At 45.5% G+C, this 14,704-nt stretch overlaps 1 protein-coding gene across 4 annotated transcripts in view; it reads left to right on the top strand.

The window, feature by feature from the left end:
• PHACTR4 (phosphatase and actin regulator 4) overlaps positions 1 to 14,704 on the top strand; it is a 68,197-nt gene that overhangs the window by 6,928 nt on the left and 46,565 nt on the right. Inside the window, exon 1 of one of the 4 annotated variants that reach the window (XM_080378851.1) lies at positions 2,251 to 4,875. The exons of 2 other annotated variants lie outside the window; for them this stretch is intronic. The gene's annotated coding sequence lies outside the window, so the exon portion shown is untranslated. Of the gene's footprint in view, positions 1 to 2,250; positions 4,876 to 4,909; positions 6,632 to 14,704 lie in introns of those variants that run through there. One more of the 4 variants, XM_080378850.1, reaches the window with a different exon arrangement.

Raw genomic sequence — 14,704 nt, 5'->3', positions numbered from 1 at the left:
CGTGTTGGGTCAGTCCGGCAATGCAGATGGGTATTGCTGCCGTGATCTGGTTGAATCAGCAGCGTTTGAGTAGTTGTTTCTTAATTTGCCCCATGTCCCATATTTTGTGAATGTGTAATTTGAAGTTTTAGCTCTGTATTTTTTTTATTGGTTTTCCATGTTTCACGCTAGACTTTTCTGTCCAAAAGTTCCTTTGCAGGAGAGGATTTTTCAGAGCTTTTCTCGTGTAATAGGAACACATTTACCTTGATTCTTCAGTAAATTACGGCTGCTCTGGGAAGGTGGTATTTATAAAGCTGCTGTGCTACATTTCAGTATGGAAAGGGAGGCGGGGGGAGAAACTAGCAGAAATCAGTTTCTCCTTTAATATGAGATTGTATAGGTGATTCTCTTGCATGGAGAGAGAGCAGCAGTCCTTGCATAAACACTGGCTATATTAACATTTCTAACTAGTAAATTTATGGATAATCTCTTCTTTTGGAGGATTTATTCTGATTTGAGAGTATTAGTCTCTGGGAAAATTAAACTTTTTAAATCTACTTTGTTCAGACTCTAGACAGGGGAATTGCTGGTAAGCCCTGCCATCTTCCTCCAGCTTTTCTGTAGGCTTGATTGGAAATGCAGTGCAGAGAGACACAGCTGGTCCAGAGGCATCCGCGGTTTGGTTTTAGGTGCTTTATCCAGTTGTGTCAAAATGGATTTGGAAGCTGTTCGCTCTGTTCCTGTAACGCGTGTGTGCAGCTTTGAGCACTGCCAAAAAAAACCCAAAGAAAGCCCCTGAACTGAACAACCCAAAAAGGTAAGAAAAATTAAATGTTTGTGGGAACTGTGAAGTGCCTTGGTAAAGCTGCTTGTCTACAGGATGCTGCAGTTTTGGGATGTGGGGAGGGCTGTCTTTGGTGACTGAAACGTCAGTCTGCTAGTGCTGGGCACTTCCCTGATTGCGGAGACATACCTTTGTTTCAGGTAGCTGATTCATGGCCCTGTATGTTTAATCACAGTTTCTATAGCAGTGAAATCTTTAACAAGAGGGTGGAGTTCACTTTCCGTTGGTTGCCTGTCTTTTGTGAATATTATGGCTGATTCATTAGTGTGCTCTGCTGATCAGAGCCGTGTTTATTGGGGTTTGGATGTTGAAGGATATTCTGTGTTTGTGGTACATGTCACAAGTACTGAAAGAACTTTTGCTTTTTGGATAATTGGCATTTCTTTGGTTTGGTCTGTGCTGTGTGGCTGCATTGCTAAGTAAATGCAAAGAGCAGGATTCCTTATGTTGGTGCAAGATGTTTAGCTTACTACCTTTTGATTATCAGTTAAGATAGTAGAACTACCTGATCACGTACAGGCAGATGATGGTGAGCCCTCCTGTGCTCTCCACAAATCCTTCCCTCGGGGTTTGATTTTATCGGTTGGCTCCCAAGTTACTGGGACAATTTACAACTGCAATTTAGTCCTGTCTTATTGCAAGCTCAAATTTTTAGGTATTTCCAAGGTGACTTTGCTGAGGAAGCTATTTGAGCCTTCGTTCTTACTGCCGGTAGCAAGGGGTTTGATTTGCATAATCAAGATAATGTGGTGGATAGTGTTTGTGTTTAAAGCCACTTGTCGTCTTGCTCTCGTGTCCTACAAAAACACGGTGCTTTATTGAACTTAGAGCATAACATTGATCTGGAGAAGTGTGTTAGCTGAATGGGTCCTCAGTGGGTAGCACCGGTGGGATGGCTGGCCATGCTGCTAATGAGTTGGGCTTTGTCAGAGCCTAGTCTGATGTTGGTTTTCGTGGTTGCTCTTGGGAGAGCATGATGGCTCTTGTCTGCCTGCATCGAACGTCCATCCTTGTACCTCGTTTGAGCATGAAGGCTCTAAAAGCAAATAAAGCTTTCTTGTGCACAGTTCTGCTTCTGATACAGCACATGACTGGCTTGTGACAGCTAGGGCAGTTGAAACAGGAATCTGTTGGGAACGGATTTGTATCTGCATTAAACAAGAGGAGAATGTGCCCATTGCCAAGAGCCTGTCAGGGAGATGTCAGCTAAAAATTGTGCTTAACTCACTGTGCGTGGGGCTCGCCAGCAGCAGACGGACTTTTGTCTGTGTCCCCAAGATGAATCCTGTGCGGGGTTAAACTGCTGGGCAGCATGCTGCTGGGCTCCGTGGGTGCTGGTAGTGTCGCACCCTCTGTGGTGGTTAGCTCCTGTGTTACTGTAGGTGTCCCTCGCAGTCAGAGGTTAAACAGACTTTGCAGGTAAAGTGGGGCTCCTGGCTGGCTTGCCTTTTCTGTTAGTGTGGGAAGCAGGAACAGTTGGGTCCTTGCTTTCTGATTATAGAAGTTGGGGCACGAGATCTTGTAAACCTGTATTTGTGGAGCTTTCCTCGCAGTTGCAGGCTCGAGCCTTCAATTCGGTGTCCACACAGGCCCTGTCTTCAAAAAGAATTGCTTGCTGGAAAGCTGGATTTCTGATGGCTGGTACTAACCCAGCGGAGCTGCCTTGCAGTTGCTGCTTGACTGTATGTGAAGTAGCTGTTGTGGAGTGGAATGTTTGCTGTCTTTTAGCAGAGCGCTCGTTGAATACTTTCATTCAGTGCACTTGGCTTTTTAACAGATGGGATAGATTTTTGTGAGCCTGGGCAACCACAGCTTTTGTTTTTGCAAGGTGAGACATTTCTGTTTTGACGGGCAGGAGAAATAATAACGTGTGATTCATCAGAGTGATGAGTCTTGGGTTTTGGATCAGTGAACCTTTTTTTTTTTTTTTTTTTTTTTTAGGATATTAGCATTTATCTTCAAAGAAATCTGAGCTGAAAGCCAAAAGTTAACAGAAACAGTTCCTGAGCGGTGCTCGATAGGATGAGCCTTGTGGATAGAGCTCCCAGTACGTTTGAGGGGACTGGAAGAATTGGTGCTCGGGCAACGTGAGCCACACAGCACTGTGCTCACAAATTCTTCCCCTTGTGCTGGGGGTGTGGAGAGGGAGGGTGGCTGCGTGGGTGCCAGAGGTGCCAGTTTCAGCTTCTGAGGGGCCTGGGAGCTGTGGCGGAGCAGAGCTGCTTCAGGTCTGCCGGGGAAATAATTAACCATGCCAGGAATCCAGCCCTTTGCCAGTCAGTAGCCAGCCTTTCAAAGGGAGGTGTACTGCAGGTGGCCAGAGTTGCTAAACAGCACATGGAGATCACAACAGAGAGAAGGGGATTTCAGTGTTCGGTGCTTGTTGTTCTTGCTGTGCATTGCAGAGCACTGCGGGAATGGCTGCTTGCGCTGGTGGTGTGTCTTGGCGAAGGCAGCAGCGAGTATCTGAATGATGGGCAGTCTCTGGTGGCCATCGCCTGGCGCAGCCCTGCTCCTGCTGAGAGTCCAGGTCTGGCCCAAATACCTGCAGACTTGAGGGATTAGCTGTTGGGGGCAAGTCCCGTGGGAATGAGCGAGGCAGAAGTCGGTCTCCCACTTCAGCGTTTTATTGCCTGCTCTCAGGGCTATCGCTTCCTTTGCAAAGGGGTTATTTCCTTCCTGTAGCATAGTGCTGAATGGCAGGAGGGCGTGCAAGAAAGTGAAAATCTGTAATTGTCTGGTGATGACTGAGCCATTGCATTTTAAATCTAGTCACAGTTACTATCTGGGGACATCTGGGGCGGGTGATACATCAGCTAGATCGCTGGGCCAGATCTGCCAGCTGAGAGACGTGGTCCCCAGAAGTCAGAGAGAGTGCATGTGTGTTTTAGCGGATTGCAAGTTTAATTGGCCTGCATGTGAGTTTGAGCTGTTTTTGTGGCTGGAGGATTGCTGATTTATGTTGTGATCCCTTAACAAAACAGTTCTGGTGGAGGCAGGCTCTGCCGTGAGGCTTTGTGTCGCGGGCCGCTGCAGTACAAAGGCTTTGCTGGAAGTGGAGCAGGCTTTCTGTGCTGCGTGTGCCCGGTGTGTCCATCTGTCTGCGCTGGCTGAGGACGAGCTGGAATTTGGAAATGTTTTTAATTGTGTGGGGGAGCAGGTGGCTTTCCATTGCATGGGTTTACAGTGAAGTGTTTATTCCGGTGTAGATTGGGGTAGGGTTTTGTTGCTGTCTCTAGTTCCAAGCAAATGGGAGGAATGAGGGGCAGAAAAGGTGGAACTGGTTGAACTGGAATTCCTGGGTCATGCCTGGCCTTGGGTTATGAACAGCAAGGTCCTGCTCATTTCAAAACCTGGGGCTGGCAAATCCTGGTGCATTGGGATCTGTTGATGTTTCAGGGTTTTGCTTCTAAGTGTATCGGAGGAGTTTAATAATAGTTTTGTAGCAGAGATCTGAAATCTTATAAATATGAGTAAATAATCCTGTTTTGTCATAATATTAGATACTCCGAGAGTATCTAGCGTAAATACTCATGGCTTGGTGATCTAACTGGCTTAAATGGCATGGAAGGATAAGGATGGTACCTTTGGTGTTTGCTTTGGAAAAAGTTATAGAGGGGTGGGCAGGATCTGATTGACTCGGATCAGATTTTTCAAGCCTGTTTGTGGTGCTGGGAAGCCTGACTTGATGCCTTCTCAACCCGGCCTTACCCCCTTGTCTGTGACGGTGGGCTGCGCTCTCCAGTGCGAGACCCCTGTTTTGGGTTGCAGCTGTGTAAACGCTGAAAACTGCTAGAGCTGCTGAAGAAGAGGTCCTGTGTATCCACTCCCTTCCCTTACACTCGAACAACTGTTTGTGGACTGTGTGACAAACAAATTGAGGAACTGAATTGGATTAAAACCAGCTGTTTCTGCACCAGGCTGGTTTTGACTGGGGTCAGCTGCTCGAGGAGATTCCCGATGCCAGCGGGGAAGGAGGGCAGGCAGAGCTGCTCCGTGCGCTGCCAAGCGCTCGTGAAACCGCAGCTTTCGCTGCCTTCTGTGCGGAGGTATTTTGGGGTTCATGTGCAGTTGCTGTGGTCTCTGGTGGCTGTCTCAGTATGCCTTCACCTGCTGCTTGCCACTGAACTGCTCCCTTGAGGAAGCTTTCAGGTTTAGTTGTTTCCCTGGTTTTGTTTTCAGTGCAAACTAACCCGAAAGAGCTGTGATGCTGCAGGCATGGAAGAGCTACACTGAGCTCTGTGGGATTAGGATGGTTTGTTACTGGGGGGGGCTTCTCGAGCTGGTTAATTTTTGCGGGAAGCCCGTTCTTTCCTTTGGCTCACACAGATGAATGCTTTCTCCTGACAAAAAGCTTGTTTTATCCCAGATGCACTACTATGCATATTTTTGCAAGACATCGGGGAAATTGAGGTGCTTCGGTTCTTTTTTTGGTGTTCTCTTTACTGCAGATACAGGTGTGGGACATAGAGACCTCATTAGGTTGTGCTATGGTAAAAGCTACTCAAAGCTTGACTTGCAGCAAGATAATTAATACCCAGACCTAACCCAGGACTGAAAGGAGGTCTTAGTGATGGGGAGGGCAGGTGAAGAAATCAGTGACTTCATTCCCTTTGGCTGCTGAGTGGTCTGAGCTCATCCCTGCTGCAGAGTGGTTATAGCTTGATCCGTGGGCTGCCTTTTTCCTGGAGCTCCCTGACCCATCTGGAGGGTCAGGAGAGGCTGCAGAGGGGTGCAGTTACAGTTTCCAGCAAATAAATTTATGATGAAGCAAATGACTGGTAGTTGGCAGAGCTCCTGCAGCTTTCTGCATGCTCATTCCGAGCTGCTGGGATGCGAGAGTGCAAACCTGTTAGCTTAAGTCCTAGTGAAAGCTGCTGTAGGTTTGTGTTTGATTGTGCGTGGGTGTTTTCCAGCTGACTGTATCCTGGGCTAGCTGTTTATTGCTGTTATGCAGGTGTTGTGTATCTAAACACTTTTTTTTTTGTGGACACAGCTTTGTCAGTTGAGGTGTTCCTCAGATGAAGTCATTCAGGAAATTTCCATTTATAGGCAAACCCCAAAGCTGGCTGACAAATACCTTCTGTGGCCTTCAAATGAATCCCATCATCTGATGTATTACATCTCTGACTTTATGTCAGAGGGGAAAAGATAGCTATCAAGGCTAAGATTGCTGTAAGCATCATTAATTTAAAGAGTGAAGCTGGGTCAGATTGGATCAAGCTTCAGTTCCTTTTTACAACAAAACAGCTATTCCTCGATACCGTTATTGCAGGACTGAGTTTCCCTTTAATAAACCTGTCACCGTAGGTCAGTGTAATCTGCACAAACACTTCCTTTGGCCATCTTACTACAGGGTGTCCTTTTAGAACAGCTTTGACATTTGGAAATGAGAAGTGATGGCGTGCTGGGCGCCTACATGCAGCGATGCAATCCTACATGGAGGAACCGAGCTCCTTATCTCGCATGGCAGATGCGTGCAGCAAGTCTGTTGAACGTGTGCCGAGTCATGGTGTACGCGCTGGAGATGACTGGCAGGGTGGTGGGGTTTGTTCCTTAGGAGGGCATGTTGTGCTGGGGTAGGGATGGAGAGGCTGTGTTGCTGTGGACAGATCTAACGGGGTTAAGTGAACATGTGTTGTGCAGTCTCTAACATCATCTCCTTGGAAGCATGGGCCATGCTGAAAAATGTTTCTTGTTAAAATGGAATATTTCACCACCTGCTACCTTCTAGAGGAACTGAACCAAGCTGTGTTTTGCATGACTGTTGTCAGCTTTCATGTAAAATAACTTTTCCAGCTGTAGGTAAGGATACAATCCTAACATGATTTCAGCTTATTTTTTACATTTCCAGAAAAGCTGTCAGCTTATGCTTGTGGCTGCCCGATATGCATGAAGGTTTCTAACTCCTGGGGCTTACTCAGAGCTACCTTTGAAGTCTTAAAAGCATAGCAGAGCACTTTTTGTTTATTTCTAGTTTATATGGCTCAGTATGGATTTGGGTCCTGCTAGTGTTAACACTTTTTCTTAATACGCCTTTTCCACGTTACATTTGTAAGTGATCACATTCTCCTTCAATTTCACTCCTTTTAATCTTATTTTGTTGCTCTGATATAGTTAAGTCCATTCCCAGAAACCTCCTTGTTTAAAATTTGCTGGGAGTGCTAGTGTGGGTGGAGGGAATTAGGGGGGTGCTTTTGTAACGTTCCTCGTGCTGGTACCTATCAAAAGGTCTTGTTTGCTGAGCAAACCAGCAGTTTCTGGCTTGTTGATAGCTGTGCTTTGGAGTGGGGGGGTCATGGAGCGTGTCCAAGGACACTGCAGTTGAACAGAATCACGGAAGGGTTTGGGTTGGAAGGGACCTTCAAGCCCACCCAGTTGCAGCCCCCTGCCCCGGGCAGGGACACCCCCCACCAGCCCAGGGTGCTCCCAGCCCCGTCCAGCCTGGCCTTGGGCACTGCCGGGGATGGGGCACCCACAGCTGCTCGGGGCAGCCTGGGCCAGCACCTCACCACCCTCTTATTTTAGTTTTTTTATTTTTATTTAAACCTACTTTATATTTATATTTAGGATAAATTAGGGAAGAATTTATCCTAATACCTAATTACAGAACAGAAAGGCAGAATCTGGTGTACAAGAGAGGTCACCAAAAAGTCACAGCTTACAGTTCAAGCTGCTCTTTTTTTAAGGATTTTTTTTTTTCCCTTACCGGATTTTAATTCTTTTCTGAAGATCCTAACAGGCGCTTTCTCATATTAGACTTCTGTCATATCACCTTGTGAGGTGTATATAATTCTCTCTTAGCCCTTAGATGGATTTATTCAAGGTGATGCAGAGTCAAGCGACCTGACGGAGCACCCAGGTGCGCTGGTTCCCCGGGCAGGGCTGTGAGCTGCTGGGCACGTGCTCCTGTCCGAGCCATGTCTCCCGTGTGGATCCTCCGCTTGTGAGCCGGGAGCTCACTGTGCCAGGGATGCAGACCGGAGAGCCAGCTCACGTGGGCTTATGGTTATACCCCCCATCTGAGGGCATTTCCCCTGCTAGTGGCTCCTGTGCCTTGGAGATGGGTTGGAGACACTTGGTGCTTTCTCCTGTTGGTTCACTGACCTGCTCGTTGCTGTGGAAATTGATTCCTCTTGTTTAATTTTGCACAGTTGGTCAGAAGAGCATTTTCACTGGGTTGCCTTTCAGGGACCAGACCGCCTTGCCTGCCTGCAGGGCATGATGTGAGATTTGCTTGTTGGGTTGGATGTTTTTCTAGCCATTTGTTATGGTGGAAGGTCCTTTTGTGGCTGAGAAGAAGTGGTGATAGTTTGTTGAGCTCTTAATGCAGCTAAATGTGAAAATTGTCGTCTCTAAACTGAGAGTTAGCAGAGTGGCGATGAGAGCAGGCTGAAAGAAACATTCTGGTTCATGGTGGAATTTCAGGAGATTGCCACCGCCTTTAAAATTACCCTCGCTGAGGTTTGGGGGAGCGTGTCGGTCTAAAACCCCCAACAGGTCTGAAAGATGGATGACCACGTGTGAATTAGCGATGGTTTTTATCCCTATCTGGAAGAACGTTAGGAAAGGCACAACTTTCCCCTCGGATCAGGATCAGTTTGGGGCGTGTTAGGTCAGGTTGCTGCAGTAAGCACAATCCTCATGCAGACAGTGTTGCCGCTTCATAAACTTTGTGCGCAGGAATGAGAAGTACAGATGATTGCGGTTTTGTTAAAGAAAATATCCTCGTTCAGGAACTTTATGGGCTTATTTTCACGGTGGGATGCCTCGCTGCCTGTGCCTGTGTTATAAAGAGTTTGCCAGATCAGTGGTGGGAATTAATTTATCTTTTCCTAGTTATGACTGGGGCACCTTTTTATTAAAGCTGGAGCTGTGGAACACAAGAAGGATAAATTGTCTGGGGAGGGTTTCTTTAAGGAAATTCAGTATCTTAATCAGAAGTAATTAGAAATTACTGTAGTGAGACTGAAGGGAAAAAAAATAAGGCTACAACTGAATTACAAACTCTGCCTGAACTGCTTACTGTTTGGCAAAATCTGAATCAAAAGGTGAAATGTGAGGCTCCTTTAGTGATGTGCTTCCAGAGCGTCCGTCCACTCAGAAAAAGATTTAATTTTAAGTAGCTGAGCTATGTCCAGTTAACGAGTGTTGACTCTACTTTAAGTTGATAAAGACACCTACACAGCACCAGTTTCCTGCATCTCGCATTTTTTTCAAGTGGGAATATTGCATTGCCTTTCAGTATGGAATTTGATTACAGGTGCCTGTTTTATGTGCTCGAATGTGCACCAGTGGAAGCGTGGGGTTTAATCAGATTGCGTGTACCCTGCGGTCTGTTTATCCCAGGAAGCAGTTGGGCATGTGGCATGGAACAAACTTGCAAGGTGCCTTGGGAGAGACCCATATGGCAGGACTGCAAATTCAGCTACTGCCTCGGCTGCTGCTGGCTTTTCCAGAGTTCAGGTGAGCTTTCCGTCAAATGCTTTTCAGTGCTTTGATAGTGCCTAAGCTCGTTCCTGTTGCTTCTCAAAAAGAGGAAAAAAAACCCAAAAAAAAGAAAAAAAAAAACGCTTTGCAAACTGGATTTGCAGTGGCTGAGGCAGTGGCCTCATTTCAGTGAGGAAATGGTGGTTGCAAATGAAAACCTCTATCGAGTCGTAATTACGGGGGCATTACCACAGCATTGCGCCCTGTACTCTGCTACTTTGTTTTTGCTGAAAGTTTGACGAAAATGGAAACCACAAAACTAAGGCAAAGGTGGTTTGTATTTTACCCCAGAAGCCAGAGGTAAATAAGTAACCCTATTATTACGTGCCGTTTGGGTGCGTGTTACAGTGCAAGGCAGGCACAGATTATGTATAGCCCAGATGATGTGTGCAGCCCACGGTCCTCAGCTGCACGCCTCAATGGTAGGTCCGAGGGTGGTGGGTTTTGTTGCTGATACATCTGAAGCTCACTCTGCCTCATGGCCGACAACTACAAGCAGAGGACTCTGTTCATGTTTTCAGTAGCATTCTTCAGGTTAAACTGGATTTTGATCAATAGGTGTAGTTGTTCTTGGGGAGGTCCTGTTGGGTTGTAAATCAACCTTTTGCTGCTTCAGAGCCTGTGGAGCCTTTTCGCTGAATGGGTGCTGAGACCTAATGAATGTGAACGATTATTTCTGATCGGTCTTTTGTGGCAGAGGTGTGAGATTCTTCATGGGGGTCTGTACAAATTCAAAAGGTGGAAAACGATTGTTAAAACTTGTGTGTGTGTGTGTGTGAGGATGTAACTCCATGTGTACAGTTGAGTGCAAGTCTGCGGGTGCATTTATTTCCATCATGAAGTTGCTGTCGTGAATCTGCTTGCTTTGCTTTGCAGTGTTGGATCTTAACTTCAGACAAGCTAGTCCATGCCCTCAGGCTGCTGCAGTTTCTTCACCCTGGAGTCAGTAATTCTCTCATTTCTAATTGTGTCCCTGGTTCTGTATGGATAGAGTTGGTTAGATGCTTTTTGAGTCAATTGAACTTCCCTGCGAGGTGTGGTACAAGAACAAATTGTTGTATGAGCAGGTATGTCCTGACCATGAAGGAATTTTAATTTCTGACAGGCCCTATTGTACTGAAATCAGTTGTGCAGAAAGACACGATGGAAACACGCCAGTTCCAGAGCCGAAACAAGCGTGGTGCTGCTGGGGCTGGGATTCCATGGGAGGTGCAGCCTGCCCTTTAGTCGCTTTTTGGAAGGCAGACCTTCTGCAGCCCCATTTATGCCATGTTTTCTCCCTTTAAAAAAAGCTGGGGTTAGTGTTTCTGTGGCAGTGCAACAAGCTGGAAAAGATTTGGGTGAAAATTAGTCGTTTTATTGGTGACCTGCATTTAGGATGGTTTATGGCAGTTGGGCTGACACTTGGGTTTGAATCCTAGGTGTTCAGTGCCTAATATGTCGTGTGTTGTTTTATAGCCCTTAAGGGGAAAAAAGGCATCTCAATCATTTCTGTTCTTGATATTCACAGGTCTGGGGAATAGGGACCACGCTCCTGAATGCTTTCCCTTTACCCTAGCATGACCCTCTCTGAAAGCTCTAGGCATTTCTTGATCTCCTGCTATTACTGCACTAATTGATTTATACAGACCTTGCTCTTGTGCGGAGGTTGGGCTGTGGTCTAGGTTTGGAGAGGCTCAGCTGGTATTTTTGTAGCTAGCTAGGGATGCTCTGGTGCTGTGGTGGCTTGGGCAGCAATAATGTTTATCCTGATTTGGGAGTTACGTAGTCAAGAATTCAGTTTGTCATCTCTTGCTTTTTTGGAAAGAAGGAGCAGTAGAAAATACAGCTTAGATTTCAGGCAAATGAGCTCTACAGTTCAAATAGTCATTGTTTTTTGCTTGCAGTATGCTGAAGCAGGTACTGGTGGAGCTGGTTCATTTTCGTAAGTCCCACTGTGCAAAAATGAGTTGGGTACTCGGATAACTGAGATCTCTGTGGAGACTACAAATACATCAGTTCTTTTCCTTCTCTCCTTTTGGTGTGCCCAGACTTTTCTGGGTAATAGCAAAAATGTGTGAATTGCTTTCTTCAATATAAGAATTTAAGATTCGTATTTTGAGGGTTTATATGTGCTGATAGATTAAGTAGTGTCTTTTGGTCTTGCAGAGGTCTAGAACATCTTTAATGTCCTGGTTTTAATTATATCAAGCTTGGTTTTCTGGCTTTTTTAAAAATCTCACCCTTGGATTGCTTTTAGTTCTCATCTCTGCACATGGGCGATTTTGTTTGTTCTGCGATTTAATTAAATGTACGTCTTCCTCTATTGAAGAGATTTCTGCAGTAGCACTGTTTTGCAGCTGTGGTGGTGGGGAGTGTTGAGTGGTGGTGTTCAAGTGTTAGGTGTTGAGCCTTCTTGCTGAGCCAAGCTAAAATCTTGTCTTTTATGATTTTTATGAAACCTTTCCAAGCTGAAACCTGCATTGTTAAATGTTGGGCAGACAGCTGATGAAATGGGGTTTTGAGGATGGGGCACTAAATACCAGCTGCACACGGACGTGTGGTAACGTGCAGGTGATGAGTACATCTGTCAAGCCTTCTAGGGAAAAACTTCCACATTTACTCAATAGTAGAGGTAAATCTGAAGTTTTACAGTCTAGCTGTCAGTCAGGAATCCAGAGGGTGAATAGTCGCTTGTTCTTGGTGACTTAAGGCTTCCAGCTTTTGGGAGGTTGATCAAGGAATAGCCATGCCTTGCTACCTCCCTTTGGGTGCTCTTACTCCTGTGTCAGCTTCTGCGATAATAAGAACAAGAGCATGTCCTCTGTACAGATCAGCCATTCTGCTTTAATTTTACCCTCTGCTTTTATCGGGAAGGTAATTTTGGTAGAGGCAAGCCCTTCAGCCTCTTCAAGGACAGTGAGTAGGGAAGCTGGTTTGCTATATTCATACTGCAGGTTTTTTCCCCCTGCGTGCATCCACACCTCCAGAGTGGTTGATCAGCTGCCAAAAGGTCTGGAGGCGAATTATAAGTGTTTACTGTACTGATAGCTAAATAGAAATAGCATTTGTCACTGGGAGCTGGCATGGAAGTCATGCTGTGTTCATCTGCATGCTGTGCTTTCCTATAGTCTGCTGGCTTTTTTGTTTAAGGTTCGGTAAATACGGCCCATTCAGTGGGCTGAAACACCTGGGAGAGGCTATAGTGGTTTTTTTTCAGACTTTGTAGGGTCTGTTTCAAGTAGAAATAAAATAATAAAAAATAATAATTGCTGTTTGGCTTGTTAGCTGGGTAGGGTGTCCAGGTGCTAGTGTGGGAGTCATATATAAGGTAGCAGCTTCTAGGAAATAGAGTATTTGCAAGTTTGGTTTTGAATTGCCTTATGAAAGAAGTTAATCCTCCCTTGAAGAGGGGGAAACTGAGGCACAGATAAAGGGCCTTGCCCAGGGTCCAATGCGTTGGTCCGTAGCAGAGCTGCGAGCGAAGGTGGGTCTGGAGCCCCACTTCAATGTTCTTGCACAGCGTGTAGGTGAGTATTTTTAAGGCTTACTTTGCACAAATGGTGAAAAAACCCACTCGCCTACCACATACTGCAGCCACAGAGGGTGCAGCTCCCATCCCTTTCCAGTTCCTCTCTGGTAATGTTATATTACTGTGCCACCCACAGGCAGCTACCACGCTGCTGAAAAATATTTGCTGTTTGCATGGGGAGCCAGTTATCAAATGTTACATCTGTGATGAAAAGCTGCAGGTTTCATTTGCTGTAATATCTATTGTATTTAGATTTGTCCAACCTAGTTATTCTAGTATTCTATTTAAACTGCATTTATAGTTGTTATACTATATCCTGATTTTTCTACTGTTTCCCTCCGCAAAGCTCTCTTCTTGTGCTGAACAGCTACTGTCTTCCTGCTTGAAGTGATTGCTTTCCAAAAAGTGAAGTAACGCAAGCCGTGTTCCAGCCTGAAGCGTTGGGATCTTTGCAAAGAGAGGAAAAACTGCAGGGCTGTTAATTGTTGGTGCACCCGACTCACTGACGTGTTGCCAGATAAGGCTGAGAGAACAAGTTGGTTTCATCTGTGTCATTTTATTGAGGGGGAATATTCTGATTTTACCTCCGGGATGCGGAGGAGTTGACCCCTCCATTGCTCTGGGCGCAATTAGTGCAGAACAAACTGGGTCAGTGGAGGATGCTTGGAGGGTTTTGAAACCAGCGTACCCATTTGTAGCAAATAATGTCCAAACAATATAACTGAAGGACATGAGCAAACCAAGATTATTTTTTTTTTTTAGGTGGAGTTGGTTTGTTATTAGACACAGTCAGAAAAACAGACAAGCTTTTTGGCATCCACTGACCTAAAGAAGGGCTTGTGTAATTCTCTTCCCCTCTGTACTGCTTGGTCCAACAAGAGGTTAACTTTACCTTTACACCTTGGCTTGTAATATATAGTAGTGAGTTTGGCATGGTTGATCTGTTTAGGTTTTTTTAAGAATTTCCCTTGTGATATTTAAACTCCAGTCTGTGCACCCGTGCTGTAAGCTGCCCCTTGGGAGAAGTGTTCTGTGCTGTTGAGTTATTCTGCTTTGTAGAACAGAATTTTAATATTGTTTACCATGCTCTTAATCTTACAGCTGGCGGATAAATTGAGTTACTTTAGCCCTTCCCTTGGGGACTTCATGGGACTTCGTGGACAGCGTACCCATAGCATTAGGTGGAGTTATCTCAGCTTTGCAAAAATCTGCTCATCTGTCTTCCCAGAATGAGTAATTGATTGGTGAGAGAATAAAATGTTGATTTTTTTTTTTTTTTTTTAATTGCACTTACAAAAAGGATTGGACAACCAGATCTGGTGAGGCAGTTGGGCGGTTTTTGCTGTGAGCCTAGCCCTTCGGGTGTACCTGCAGCTGGGTTTGATGCACTGAGAAGAGTCCTGATGGCTTGGTCCAGCCATCCGAGTAAAGTTTGGCAAGTCTGGGATGAAGACTTGGAACCTGCCCGGATAAGCTGTGTGATGAAGAGCAGGCTGTTCGGTGCCTGACCTTGGTCTCCCAGCTAGCCTTGTTCTTGTCAGCTTTTTTTTAATTGTAATTGTGAGCTCTTGCAGGCAGCATTGGTCCCTCACTAATGGCATCTTGGCATCCAGTGACTAATCTTGTCATCTGGTTCAGCAGGGACCTGTTTGGGATTTGGCCTTCTGGGTGCTGCTGTAGTCATTTATTTTTTTTTTTACAACAGTGTAAAGCGAAGGACTGAACTAGCATAATGAATTGTAATACTATATTTGTTTCGTGACTGTTACTAGCACTGTATTAGGTCGAAATCAAATGTCTTCTAGGAGGTTGTCAAGCCAGCTTGGTTTCATTTCACAGGTATGTCACTTGAGCACTGGTAATGGTCTGTATTAATG

This window comes from Falco punctatus (genome assembly GCF_963210335.1).
Source record: "Falco punctatus genome assembly, chromosome: 3".
Classification (NCBI taxonomy): Eukaryota; Metazoa; Chordata; class Aves; order Falconiformes; family Falconidae; genus Falco; species Falco punctatus.
Note: the sequence above shows the minus strand (reverse complement) of the source record. Positions and strands in the feature narration are given on the sequence as shown.